Source organism: Mustela putorius, unplaced genomic scaffold (assembly GCF_011764305.1).
Source record: "Mustela putorius furo isolate JIRA1106 unplaced genomic scaffold, ASM1176430v1.1 tig00000743_pilon_pilon_pilon, whole genome shotgun sequence".
NCBI classification, from domain to species: Eukaryota; Metazoa; Chordata; class Mammalia; order Carnivora; family Mustelidae; genus Mustela; species Mustela putorius.
In genome coordinates, this window is record NW_025421464.1 from 6,136,673 (window position 1) to 6,150,326 (window position 13,654).

A 13,654-nucleotide genomic window follows, 5' to 3' on the forward strand; every position below is an offset into this window, starting at 1 on the left:
TTCAGCCACCCGGCCCTCGTGCGCAGGCGCAATGACAGCCCAATGGTCCTCTACAGGTCCAGGAGTTTACAGAAAGGGAGAGAGACTAGAAGCAGAGCCGAGGTCGTGCTAGTGAGGACGAAATGAGGAAAGACTGTACCTAAGACCCGTGGAAATCCTCTCACAGTCCGGAGCAGGGGCTCTTCTGGTGAATTGAGGGTGCCTTCCTCCAAGTGAGTATCACAGGTATACCCTTGCCATGTTTCAGATGCCCCAAACTTAAAGAAACCCAAAAGGCCATCAGGCTGGCCATCTTCTCAATTAGAGAAAAGTGGGCAAGAAGCTGATCTGGAAGACCATGGAATGATTTCAAATCTGATATGAAGGTAGTCTTATTGCACTGCACAGGTACAGTATTTCTGGGCAGTTAGAGGGCCCGGGGCTTCCGATCCATAAACTTTTTTTTTTTTTTTTAAGTAATGTATATTATTGGGGGGGGGGCAGGTCTGTGATTCATCAGTCTTACACATATCCGTAAATTCTTATCTAAAGGATTCCACACAGAAGCAGACTTTAGACTTCTCTCCAAAAGAATCCTCAACTCCTCTCCCTATTCCAACTACCCGTCCAGAGGAAAGGAAGTGGCCAATCTGATTACTGTTAAACAAAATTCACCTGAGTAGATTTGAAGATCTAACTGGCTTTATTCAATGATCCACGAATAGGGCAGCAGCCCATCTGGTAAGGAGAAAGGAGCTTCGAGGAGCTGTACAAAATGAAAGATTTTTAAAGGCAGAAAGGGGGTAAGACAAGGAAGTCACAGCAAAAGAAAGGATGATTTTAGGCAAAGTCACCCAACTTTGGGGGAAAGGCAGGAGTCTACCAGGCTGCTGCCTCACCAGTGTTGGCCAGGAAATTCCAGACTGACTAGAGTTCACAGTCCTGGGAAAGGTTGAAACTGCAATTAGGCTAGATATTAAGTCTTGGTTTGCTAATATGGGTCTTAGCACAGGTGACTTTATTTTGGGCCTGTTTCTTTTTCAACATTACTTAAAACTTATCTTCAAGGATTTTTACCACCTGGTGGTAACAGCCTGTAAAAATGAGAGGCATGTCCCCATCACCTTAATCACTCAGGGGCATGACCAAACTTCCCTATAAATCTTAGTGTGTGCAATTAACTGGTAATAGGACCACTATTCCCATCACTAAAGCCAATACACCACACCATCAACCCAGCCATAGACCCATGTAGGAGATAAGGGATGAATAAGCACTTAGCTGGCTCAGTTAGTAGAGCATTTGACACTTGATCCCAGGGGTCATGAGTTTGAGCCTCACTCTGGGTATAGAGATAACTTAAAAAGGCAAAATAAAACGTAATTTTTAAAAAAGGATGAATGAAACAAATTATCATTAAGCAGTGTGAACTAGTGGTCTGGTAGAGAGCAAAATATCTTTTTTTTTTTTTTTTTTTTTAAGCAATCTCTACAGCCAGTGTGGGGCTTGAACTCAAAACCCTGAGATCGGGCGCCTGGGTGGCTCAGTGGGTTAAGCCGCTGCCTTCGGCTCAGGTCATGATCTCAGGGTCCTGGGATCAAGTCCCGCATCGGGCTCTCTGCTCAGCAGGGAGCCTGTTTCCTCCTCTCTCTCTCTCTGCCTGCCTCTCTGCCTACTTGTGATCTCTCTCTGTCAAAATAAATAAATAAATAAATCTTAAAAAAAAAAAAAAAAAAAAAACCCTGAGATCAAGTGCATATTCTACTGACTGAGCCAGCTGGTCATCCCATAAAATATTCTTAGCATACACTTAGATCTTTACTCTGATGCCAGACATTGTTCTAAGGGTTTTACAAATTTTTTTAAAAGATTTTATTTATTTGACAGAGATCACAAGTAGGCAGAGAGGCAGGTGGGCGCGATGGGGGGTGGAGCAGACTCCCTGCTGAGCAGAGAGCCCCATTGGGGGGGGGCGCAGGACCCTGGGATCATGACGTGAGCCAAAGGCAGAGACTTTAACCCACTGAACCACCCAGGCACCTGGGCTTTACAAATATTAATTAATGTATGTATCATAACAATCCTAGGGTGTAAGGAACTGAGCTACAGAGAGAGAAATGAGTAATGATTTGCTCATGGTCACACAGCTAGTAAGTGATGAAGCCTGGAACTTGCCCTCCATCTGCACAGAAGGGCCAGACTCAGCAAAAATGCCCTTAAGTGCCAGAATAATTTGAGAAATGAACAGAGTTGCCAAGACTCATGAAACCCAAACAAAGGGGTAAAAGAGACAATGAATAGCCCATGAATGAAAGCCTATTTCAACTTGGAAATGGCTGGCTTGAAAACTTGTATTTTTTTAGACTTATGGGAAAATCTCCCCTGACTGCAAGGTTTCCTTGGCAGTAGAAAGTGATATAAGCAGGGTTTTACATTTAATCGACTGGATTTGTTCAAAGCAGTTACTTTTGAGAACTTTAATTTTCTGTTTGTGTTTGTTCAGGAGTGTCATTTAATGCCATGTTTATTACTTATCTCCTTACCCCTTCTTTTCTAGGAGCCCTAGATCTTGAGCAAGGTTGTTGGTTACTTGCTCAAGGTCACATGGCTAGTAGTAAGTGACAGAATGGAGATTTGCAGCTGACTCCAAAACTTCAGTGCTTTCCAGTTTGCCAGGGCAGTGAAGCCCACTCACAGCCCCAGTGATCTTATTCTATCTCGCTTTTTTACAACAAGAGAATAGTTAACAGGCCCTCTGGTGCTCTGGTCACCTTGAAGGAAATGACAGGTCAACCTCTCCTATGATGCCAAACTTGTCATAGTTCACACTTGAAAAATCTGTAATGTCCATTAATTGAAGGCCCATTGCTTCATGACCTTAAATATCCCCAAGGATTTCTCCCTGCCCTTACATAGCTACCTTCCACCCACCTAGCTGAGCTAGGGGAATTTTATTTCTGTCAGCATTAATCATGTGGTTTTGTATCTCTCCACAGCTTCCTCTTCAACCAGTGCTGCTGGTTCTCAATGCCAGCTGTCACTCTCTGTTTCATTTCCTCTTCACCCTTCGCTGAACTTAGCCTCCTTAAGACATTCTTTTTTTTTTTTTTTAAACACTTGCCACAAATCCCAAAGCCAAGCTAAAATTCATTTTTTATTTTTAAGTAGGGTCTACACCTGACATGGGCCTTGAGCTCACAACACTGAGATCAAGAGTCGCACAATCCACCAACTAAGCCTGCCAGGTGCTGCCAAGCCAAAATTCATTAAAAAAATAATAATTGATTTTCTCATCTGATAAAAATAATGCTCAGGAAGGAAAATGTGGAAAGCAAAATGTGTATATATGTAAAGGTCACTTCCTGGTAGGTGCTCCATAAAATTTTTTTTTTTTTTAAGATTTTATTTATCTAGGGGCACCTGAGTGGCTCAGTAGGTTAAAGCTTCTGCCTTCGGCTCAGGTTATGATCCCAAGGTCCTGGGATCAAGCCCTGCATCCGGCTCTCTGCTCCGAGGGAAGTCGGCTTTCTCCTCTCGCTCTCTGCCTGCCTCTCTGCCTACTTGTGATCTCTTTCAAATAAATAAAATCTTTAAAACAACAAGAAAACAAACAAACAAACAAAAGATTTTATTTATCTATTTGTCAGAGAGAAACAGAGACAGAGCACAAGCTGGAGGGAGAAGCAGGCTCCCCACCAAGTAAGGAGCCCGAAGCGGGGCTTATCCAGGGACCCCAGGATCATGACCTGAGATGAAGGCAGATACTTAACCAACTGAGCCACCCAGGCATCCCCATAAGCCTTTTTGTTTCATGAAAGAAGAAACTCATTTCCAGGTCTCGGAATCTTTGAAAAAAGAGGCCTCGCAGAATGACAATAGTTACCATATTTGAGTACCTATTATGACTCAGACATCCTACATGTGCTTTACTTTATATCCATATTTTCTACTCCTTATAATAACCTCAGTCCATACCTATTATACTAGTTAGACTTATTTGGTTATAAATACATTCATCCATTCATTCAAGAACTATATCTTTTGGGGGGCATCTGTGTGGCTCAGTCAGTAGTAAACAGGGGCTCCTGGATGACTCAGTTAAGCATCTGCCTTCAGTTCAGGTCATGATCTCAGGTTCCTGGGATTGGTCCCCACATGGGGCTCCCTGCTCGGTGAAAAGTATCTTCTCCCTCTCCTTCTGCCCTCTCCCCACTTCATGTCCTCTCTCACTTTCTCTCAAATAAATAAATATATATTTTTTAAAGTAGCAAACATATTAGAAGTTAGTGATATGGAAAAAAATTTAAGAGGAGTGGAGAAGGACAGAGTCACAATTTTGAATAAGGTAGTCATAATACGCCTTTTGGGAAAGTGCTATTTTAGCAGAGACTTGGAGGAGATGAAATGAAAGAAAGCTTCTGTTCCTCTAGCTCCAACAAAATAACTTCAAAAGCATGGATCATGTTCATTCCTGGACCAACTGCTGTGTTTTAAGATAATTGACACCCCCCCCAAAAATTTTTTTTAAAAAAGAAAGGAACATCTGGGTGGCTCAGTCAGTTGGGCATCTGCTTTCGGCTTGGGTCCTGGTCTTGGGGTCCTGGGATTGAGCCCCACATCAGGCTCCCTGCTTAGCGGGAGTCTGCCCCTCTCTCTGTCCCTCCCCTCTGCTTGTGCTCCCTTTCTAGTTCTCTCTCACTCTCTCTCAAAAAAAAAAAAAAAAAAAAAAAAAGATAATTGACCCATTCGGGTCACATGTTACCTCTTGTGTGAGAAGGCAAGGTCCTGTACAAGAAGAAGAGAATTGGTTCTGAACAAAAAAGACCCAAGGTGTTGTTACACTCATTTAACATGGAAGGAACTAAAGCTCAGAAAGGTGAAATGACTTGCCCAGTGTCACACACATGTATTAAGGGCTTGGGATTTCAACTAGTTCTGTCAGAAGAACCATTATTCTTGGGGTACCTGGGTGGTACTGTCAGTTCAGCAGCTGACTCTTGGTTTTGGCTTAGGTCTGATTCTCAGGGTTATGAGATCAAGCTTCGTGTTGGGCTCCCCACTCAGCTGTTTGCTTGACTCTACCTCTCATTCTGCAACTTATTCCAAATAAGTAAATATATCTTTAAAAAAAAATTGTTCTTTTCTGCAACTTGAGCTGGATACAAGTTCTGCTGCTTTTAGGCATAGACAGGGTCAGGCCATCCCAACCTAGAATTTAGCTTATTGTGACTTCCTGTAACTGGCTCAATGTTTGGGGTGATGTGACCATGTATTTGGGGGTTGGGATGCTCAAAAACATAAGGGAGTGGCCAGACTTTAGGGACAGGGTACCACTAGGTAAAAAGAACTCATGGATACTTTTTTTTTTTTTTTTTTTAAATAAACTCTGTGTGCACTGTGGGGCTCAAACTCATCACTCCAAGAATCAGGAGTCACATGTTGTATTGACTGAGCCAGCCAGGCACCCCACTCATCTCATGGATCCTTTTATTTATTTATTTTTTACTTTTTGAAGATTTATTTTTTTATTTTTTGAAGATTTTTTTTTTTAAGATTTTATTTATTTATTTGACAGATAGAGATCACAAGTAGGCAGAGAGGCAGGCAGAGAGAGAGAAAGGGAAGCAGGCTCCCCGCTGAGCAGAGAGCCTGATGCCCGGCTGATCCCAGGATTCTGGGATCATAACCTGAGCCTAAGGCAGAGGCTTTAACCCACTGAGCCACTCAGGCGCCTTGAAGATATTTTTTAAAGGGGTGCCTGGGTGGCTTAGTCGGTAAGCATCTGCCTTCAGCTCAGGTCATGATCCCAGGGTCCTCTCCCACTCTCCCTGTTTGTGTTCCCTTTCTCACTGTGTTTGTGTGTCTCTGTCAAATAAATAAACAAATAGAATCTTTTAAAAAACAGATTTTTTTAAAAAGATTTTATTTATTTGACAAGAGAGATCACAAGTAGGCAGAGAGGCAGGCAGAGGGGGAGAGGGAAGCAGGGTCCCTGCTGAGCAGAGAGCCCAAAGCAGGGCTCCATCCCAGGACCCTGAGATCATAACCTGATCATGACCTGAGCCAAAGGCAGAGGTTTAACCCACTGAGCCACCCAGGCACCCCAGAAAAAAAAAATTTTTTTTTTTAAAGTAATCTCCACATCCAGCCCGGGACTCAAACCCACAACCCTGAGATCAAGAGTTGTACGTTTCACCGACTGAGCCAGCCAGGCCCCCTAGACCTTGGATCTTTGATGAAAATATTTGCCATTTGACTGAGTAACTCAAGAGTTCATTCTCTCTTCGTACTTCCAAATTCATGAGCCAATAAACTTCCTTAGTTTTTAGGCCAGTGTGAGATGGATTTTCTCTTTTGTGTGTGTATGCTTTGAAACTTTGGATTTTCCCTCATTTGTGGCTGAAAGCATCCCTGATAATACTTCATAACTTTACCATCTGAGAGGGCTGATTTTTTTCCTTGTTGTGACATTGGTATCTAGACTAGTTTAGTCTGATTCCTCATCACTCATGTCATACTATCCTTAGTGAATACCACTGTCTGTTAGCCGAATTCACAAAGATCTTTGCCTCTGAGAAAGTTCTTTTCACTCATTGAGTGGGCCCATATTGTTATGGACTGAATTGTGTCCCCCCCCCCCCCAGAATCTCCAGTCCCCAGTGTGACAGGGCTTGCTCTATGTATGTATGTATGTATGTATCTATCTATCCATGCATTTATCTATCATTTATTTATTTTAGGCTCTCCTCTCAACAGGGGCTTGAACTCAGAACCCCAAGATCAAGACATGCTTAGGATGCCTGGGTGGTTTGGTCATTAAGCATCTGCTTTCAGCTCGGGTCATGATCCCAGGGTTCTGGGATCAATTCCCACATCAGGCTCCTTGTTCAGTGGGGAGCCTGCTTCTCCCTCTACCTGCCACTCCCCTGCTTGTGCTCTCTCTCCAATGAATGAATGAATGAATGAATGAATGAAATTTAATTAAATCTTAAAGAAGAAGAAAGTTGCATGCTCTACTGACTGAGACAGCCAGGTACCCCTGGCCTTTTTAAGGAGGTAATTAAGGCTAAATGCAGTCATATAGGTAGGAGCCTAATCTAACAGAACTGATGTCCTTATAGGAAGTGGCACCAGAGATCTCTGAGGCTGGATGCTTGATTCCTGGACCTCTTTTGAAAGCATAAAGCAAGGTTAAAGTTATATTAGTTATACCATTAATTTAGCTGCACATTCTGGGCTTTTTGTTGTTGTTATGTTCCTCTACTTAATTGTGTTTTATGTTCCTCTCAGCCTGATGGATAGTAAATCATTAACTTTGCGTTTTTCACTCCCTACTCCCTGTTCTCACTTTGGTTATAGAAACCTGATGATAACCAGATAATGACATTTGTTTTGAAATCATCTGACATAATCTGATTGTACCAACTCCTGGATGGCATTTTACTGTCCAGAAGAATGCGCCCATTCAGACGTTTCAAGGCTTCCCTGCTCTGAGATTTCAAGAAATGCATCACCGTCCTGATGTTGGCAGGCTGGGTCTAAGGACCCAGAGGGGCCCTGCAGGACCAGCCAAGAGGGTCCTTGGCTTTGCATGGGATAGAAATCAAATGCAGGGCACCTGGGTGGCTCAGTGGGTTAGGCCACTGCCTTCGGCTCAGGTCATGGTCTCAGGGTTCTGGGATCGAGTCCCGCATCAGGCTCTCTGCTCAGCGGGGAGCCTGCCTCCTCCTCTCTCTCTGCCTGCCTCTCTGCCTACTTGTGATCTCTCTCTGTCAAATAAATAAATGAAAACTTTAAAAAAATTAAAAAAAAAAAAAAAAAAAGAAATCAAATGCAAGCCAGGAGGGTTGGGTTATGGACACTGGAAAGGGTATGTGATATGGTGAGTGCTGTGAAATGTGTAAGCCTGACAATTCACAAACCTGTACCCCTTGGGGCAAATAATACATTATATGTTAATAAAAATTAAAAAAAAATTTTAAAATGCAAGCCAGGAGGAAGTGAGCACAGAGTTTATGGAGTGGTATAAGCAATAAGAGTATAGCAGATGGAGTTCAGGGAGACCTGGGAAAGTGAGCCACACTGTTTCTTGGGGGTAGAGATTTATATTGGAAACGGGTCCAGAGTACATTTTGCTTTGGAAATCCAAGGTGGATTCGGATTGAAGGTGAGTATCTGGTGAACAATAGGTGTTACTCCGTAAATAACCAAAGGTAGGGGGACTGAGGCAGTGTTGATGGAGGTTTGTTTGATACCAGTGTCCTGGAACATGACTGGAATCAAGTTCTTAGATGTTAGTAGGTGTTTGGGGGCCTAGGAGGAAACTTAAGAATGATTAACTCTCTTGTCTTACCTTGGAGTGGGAACATAGCTTCTTTGGTTTGGTTTGGCCTAAGTTTGGACATCTGGTTTACTCAGATGCAAAATACAGAGCATGAGGAAATGGTCCTTAGCAGAGAAACAGCAGAAAGGAAACCTTTTTTAAAATGGAGTCCCTTCCATTTCCTCGTCTTGTTGCTTTCATGTATTTACCTCCTTCCCCATGCACAAACTCTTCCTACGCTCAGCAAAGCAAGGCAGCTTTGGGAAGAGCCCTCTGCCTTCTCGTTGGACTGTTTTTTCTGATAATAAAGCTTTCTTTGCTTCAAAACCCTGAGTGTCTCTCTCCATCGTATGGGAGCCTTCAATTTCGGGCGATGATTGGATGGAAGCCTAGAAAGTGAAAGGATTTGCCCAAGACAGAACAAAAGAGACAGAAGTTTACTGATTATAGGGCAAGGGAGCGGAGGACAGGACAGCAGAGAGGCTGTCTGCAATGATGCAGTCAGTGGGGACTGTTTTTAAAGGGGGAAGGTGAGGAGGTATGGCAACCTAAGAAATTTTCCCTTTTTTGGTAACTGTGCCCATTGGTTAGTTAGGGCCTATGGATATTGTGAGTTGGGTCATCTGGTGGGCCTGTCTAGAATCAGCCAGGGGGTGTCTCTGAGCCCTTTCTACATTCCATTGCTCAAGCCTGTTGTCTAAAAGCAGCTTCTATAAAAACTGCTTTGTCAGACATTGGCTTACTGTGCATCAGGAGCACGGATGCACTTCCCTTTGGTAACATCTCCTTCCCCGTGCACACACAACAGAAGGGCCACGTGAGCGCACAGCAAGAATGTGGCTGTCTGGAGGCCAGGAAGGGAGGTCTTACCAGAAATCAATTGTGGTAGCACCTTGATCGTGGACTTCTGGCCTCCGGAAGAGAAACTAAATTTCTGTTATTTAAAAATGCCACTCAGTCTGCGCTATTTTGTTTGGGCAGTCTTGGCCTACACATGGCCAACATGTTCTAGGTGACTCTACTCCTGAGCTGATGATCTAAGGTTGGACAGTTTGACTTTTGTGGTTGCCAATCTTTGGGTCCAGGCTTCTTGGGTCCTGTGCTATTGGATATCATGCAAAATAAAGTCACATGTACTTGTCTCTTTCCCCTTGCTGAAGTGCACTGTCTTTATTAACAAAAAAACACCTGATGATTCAAGTGTTAAGAGAGGCTTTCATCATTTTTTTTACATTTCCTCCCCAAGTGAAATACTTTGTTTACCTTGTGGTCCTTCTCATTTAAAAACCTGACCCTTATCTCAAAGAGAATGTCTGAAGGCATTCATATGCTTGGGACTTGTTAACCACTGTTATTAACAAGGAAAAGAGTCTCAGAATTTCTATGAAGGTAGAGCTTAAACCTGTAACCTGAGATTGAAGGATTTGTCTTTGGAGTTACATTTGCATAATAAACTGAATTTACCTATATTGTGCGTTCAAGTAGACCACTAAACATAGGGTTTAAGATGCTCTTACTCATTTTTCACAGGCCCAAGAAAAACCTCTATCCCTAGGAAAGAGAAATACCACTTCTATTTGAAGTGGCTGCAGGAGGGGCACTGGGCTGGCTCATCGCTAGAGTGGGTGATTCTTAATCTCAGGTAATGAGTTCAAGCCCAGGGCTTCGGGGCACAGAGCCTACTTAAAAAAAAAAAAAAAAAAAGAGGGCGCCTGGGTGGCTCAGTGGGTTAAGCCACTGCCTTCGGCTCAGGTCATGATCTCAGGATCATCGGATGGAGCCCCATGTTGGACTCTCTGCTCAGCGGGGAGCCTGCTTCCCCCTCTCTCTCTGCCTACTTGTGATCTCTGTCTGTCAGGGTCCTGGGATCGAGTCCCGCATTGGGCTCTCTGCTCAGCAGGGAGCCTCCTTCCTCCTCTCTCTGCCTGCCTCTCTGCCTACTTGTAATCTCTCTCTGTCAAATAAATAAATAAATAAATAATCTTAAAAAAAAAAAAAAAAAGAAAGGAAGAAAGAAAGAAAAGGTGAACTGATTGCAGGAACTTGAAAGAAAGAAAGAAAGAAAGAAAGAAAGAAGTAAACTGATGGCAGGAAAGTGACTTTCCTTAACCTAGAGCTCTCTGGGTATGGTGTGAGTGTCTGGAGGAGGCGGGGTGTGGAACTGGCACCAGATTCCTGGGAGGAAAGCAGGGTTCCTTGGGGGGAAAAGACCCTTTTCCTTGGGCAAGTAGTTAAGGGGGCACTGAAATTTCAGGGTGTTGGTGGAAGCCGGCTCGTGTTCTGTCTTCTGAGGTGGGAAGTTCAGGGAAGGCACAGTAAAGGTAACGCATCTGGGGTTTGCTGGAGGCAAGTGGGACAGAAGGTTTAGAAGAGGATTGATTAAGAGGAGAAGAGTGGCATTGGAGCACATTAATACCCCCCTCCACCCCCACCACTTTTGTTGCCTGGAAATTTTCCAACAGGCTGAGTTCTTTCTGTGGGGGATGGGGGGGGAGGATCTGTGATGATGCTTCCCACGGCAAAGGAAGAAAACGAAATTTCAGAAGGAAAACGAAACTTCAGGACGAAAACGAAACTCAACACGAGGGACTTCCCAGAATATGGGGGATGCTTAAATAAATCTGAGTCACACAAGACTAGTGTGGAAAGACAGGCTACATCTTCAGATTAAAAATTGGGCTTCAGTCCAAGGACAGATGAATGGATGAAAAAAATGTATACACATAAAATGGAGTGTTATTCAGCCTTAAAAAGAGAAGGAAATTCGGGGAAGCCTGGGTGGCTCATTTGGTTAAGTGTCTGACTTTGGCTCTGGTCATGATCTCAGGGCCCTGGGATCCAGCCCCGCATGGAGCCCCCACATCACATCAGGCCCCCTGCTCAGCAGGGATTCTGCCTGTCACTCTCCTTTTGCCCCTCCCCCAGCTCATGTTCTCTCTCTCAGATAAATAAAATCTTAAAAAATAAAGAATAGGGGCACCTGGGTGGCTCAGTGGGTTGGGCCGCTGCCTTCGGCTCGGGTCATGATCTCAGGGTCCTGGGATCGAGTCTCACATCGGGCTCTCTGCTCAGCAGGGAGCCTGCTTCCCTTCCCCTCTCTCTCTGCCTACTTGTGTCAAATAAATAAATCTTTAAAAAAAGAAAGAAAGAAAGAATAAACTGATTGACCAATGCTTCTTTAAAAAAAAAAAGAAAAGAAAAGGGAATTTAGACATGCAACATGGATGAACTTGAGGACATTGTGTCGGGTGAAATAATCCAGTCACAAAAAGACGAATACTTTATGATTCCACTTATATGAAGGGTCTAGTGTAGTGTAACTCATAGAAATTAGAATGGTGATGGCCAGGAACAGGAGGGAAGGATAAAAGGAAAGTCATCTACTGGGTGGAGAGTTTCAGTTTTGCAAGATGAAAAAATCTTGAAGATCAGTTGCACAACAGTGGGAGTGGAGAGGGCAGAGTCACAGTTCTGGGATAGGGTAGCACTTTGAGAAAGTGCCATTTATTTATTTATTTGTTTGTTTTTAAAAGATTTTTATTTATTTATTTGACAGAGATCACAAGTAGGCAGAGAGGTAGGCAGAGAGAGAAGAGGAGGAAGCAGGCTCCCCAACGAGCAGAGAGCCCGATGCGGGGCTCGATCCCAGGACCCCGGGATTATGATCCGAGCTGAAGGCAGAGGCCTTAACCCACTGAGCCACCCAGGCACCCCGAGAAAGTGCCATTTAGGCAGAGACTTGAAGGAGATGAAGGAGTCAGCCATGCAGGTGTCTGGGGAAAAAGCATTCCAGCCAAAGAGAACAGCAGCTACAAAAGCTTTGAGACAGGATCATGTCTGGATATGGGAAAGGGCGAGGAGACTGGTATGGATGGGAAAAGTGAAAAAGGGTGAAGTGTTAAAAGCTGAATGCAAACCATGTGGGAACATACAGGCTACAAGCTCTAAGTAGTTCTGAGGTCCCATTCAGTTAAAATACATTTCTAGGGGAGGTTGAAACTGCAGTAAGATTATGTATGAATTAAGCACTGGTTTGGGAAGTTAGTCTAAGTAATACCATTTTGGATCTGTGTTTTCTTTTTCTGTCCTTCTCCTTCCTTCTACTTTTTTAATTTTTTTTTTTTTGAAACAATCCACAGTATGGAAAATTGCTCAGCACAGAAACAAATTCTTTACACATCCAACATGAATGAATCTCAGAAACATTATACTAAATGACAGAACTCAAATACAAAAAGTTACGTACTGTGTATACATATATTTTATATGAAATTCTAGAAAAGGCAAAACCCTAGGGCACCTGGGTGGCTCAGTGGGTTAAAAGCATTTGCCTTGGGCTCAGGTCATGATCCCAGGGTCCTGGGATGGAGCCCCACATCGGGCTCTGCTCAGCAGAGCACCTGCTTCCCCACCCCCCCCCCCCCCCCCCACCGCCCCTTCTGCCTGCCTCTCTGCCTACTTGTGATCTCTGTCTGTCAAATAAATAAATAAAATCTTAAAAAAAAAAAAGGAAAAAGAAAAGGCAAAACTCTCGTGACAAAAAGATTAGCAGTTGACTGATTGGAGTGTGTGGTGGGCAGGATGTGGGGAGGGCAGGGAAGATCAGAGGGCATAAGGAAACGTTTTGAAGTGGTGGAAATGTTCTATATATGGATTGTAGGGGTAGTTATACAATTACATACAATTAATGAAGTTCATAAAACTGTATACTGAAAATGGGTACATCTTACTCTATGTAAATTACACCTCAGTAAAGCTGGAAAAAATTTCATTATAGCATATACAATTTAAGACTTACACCTTTCCTTCTTGTGAAAAATAACTAACAAAAATTTTTTAAAAGAGATTTTTAAGTAATCTCTACACCTGACTTGAGGTACAAACTCACAACCCCAAGATCAACAGTTGCTGGCTGGCTCAGTTGGGGGAATACGTGACTGTTGATCTCAGGGTTGTGAGTTCAAGCCCCATGTTGGGTGTAGAGGTTACTTAAAAATAAAAATCTTTAAAAAGGTGACCTCTCACTGCCTTCAGCCCAGGTCATATTCCCAGGGTCCTGAGATCGAGCCCTGTGTCAGGCGAACTGGTGCGTGGAGTCCGCTTTTGTCCTCCCTGGCCCTTCCCTACCTCCACCCCTTGTGCTCGGTCTCTGTCTCTCAAATAAAATATTTAAAAAGATGATCTCTGAGTAGGGACTATAGGTTTTTTGTCTTTTTTGTTTTGTTTTGTTTATGTATCTTCTAATTTCTGTACAATCAATGTCATTTTCTGTAATTATGTCCTGAAATGATGACGAAGTCAGTCAACAGTGCAGTTCAGTTGGGTTCGGTGGTGCAGTGTCAGGGAGGTTAT

At 43.4% G+C, this 13,654-nt stretch overlaps 1 long non-coding RNA gene across 1 annotated transcript; it reads left to right on the forward strand.

Annotated features, from left to right (window-relative positions):
- Positions 1-24: 24 nt before the first annotated feature.
- On the forward strand, positions 25-7,662 carry LOC123393127. Its single transcript, XR_006607865.1, has 3 exons — positions 25-212; positions 532-720; positions 7,339-7,662. It is a non-coding gene; the product is annotated as an uncharacterized LOC123393127 (long non-coding RNA).
- Positions 7,663-13,654: the final 5,992 nt, after the last annotated feature.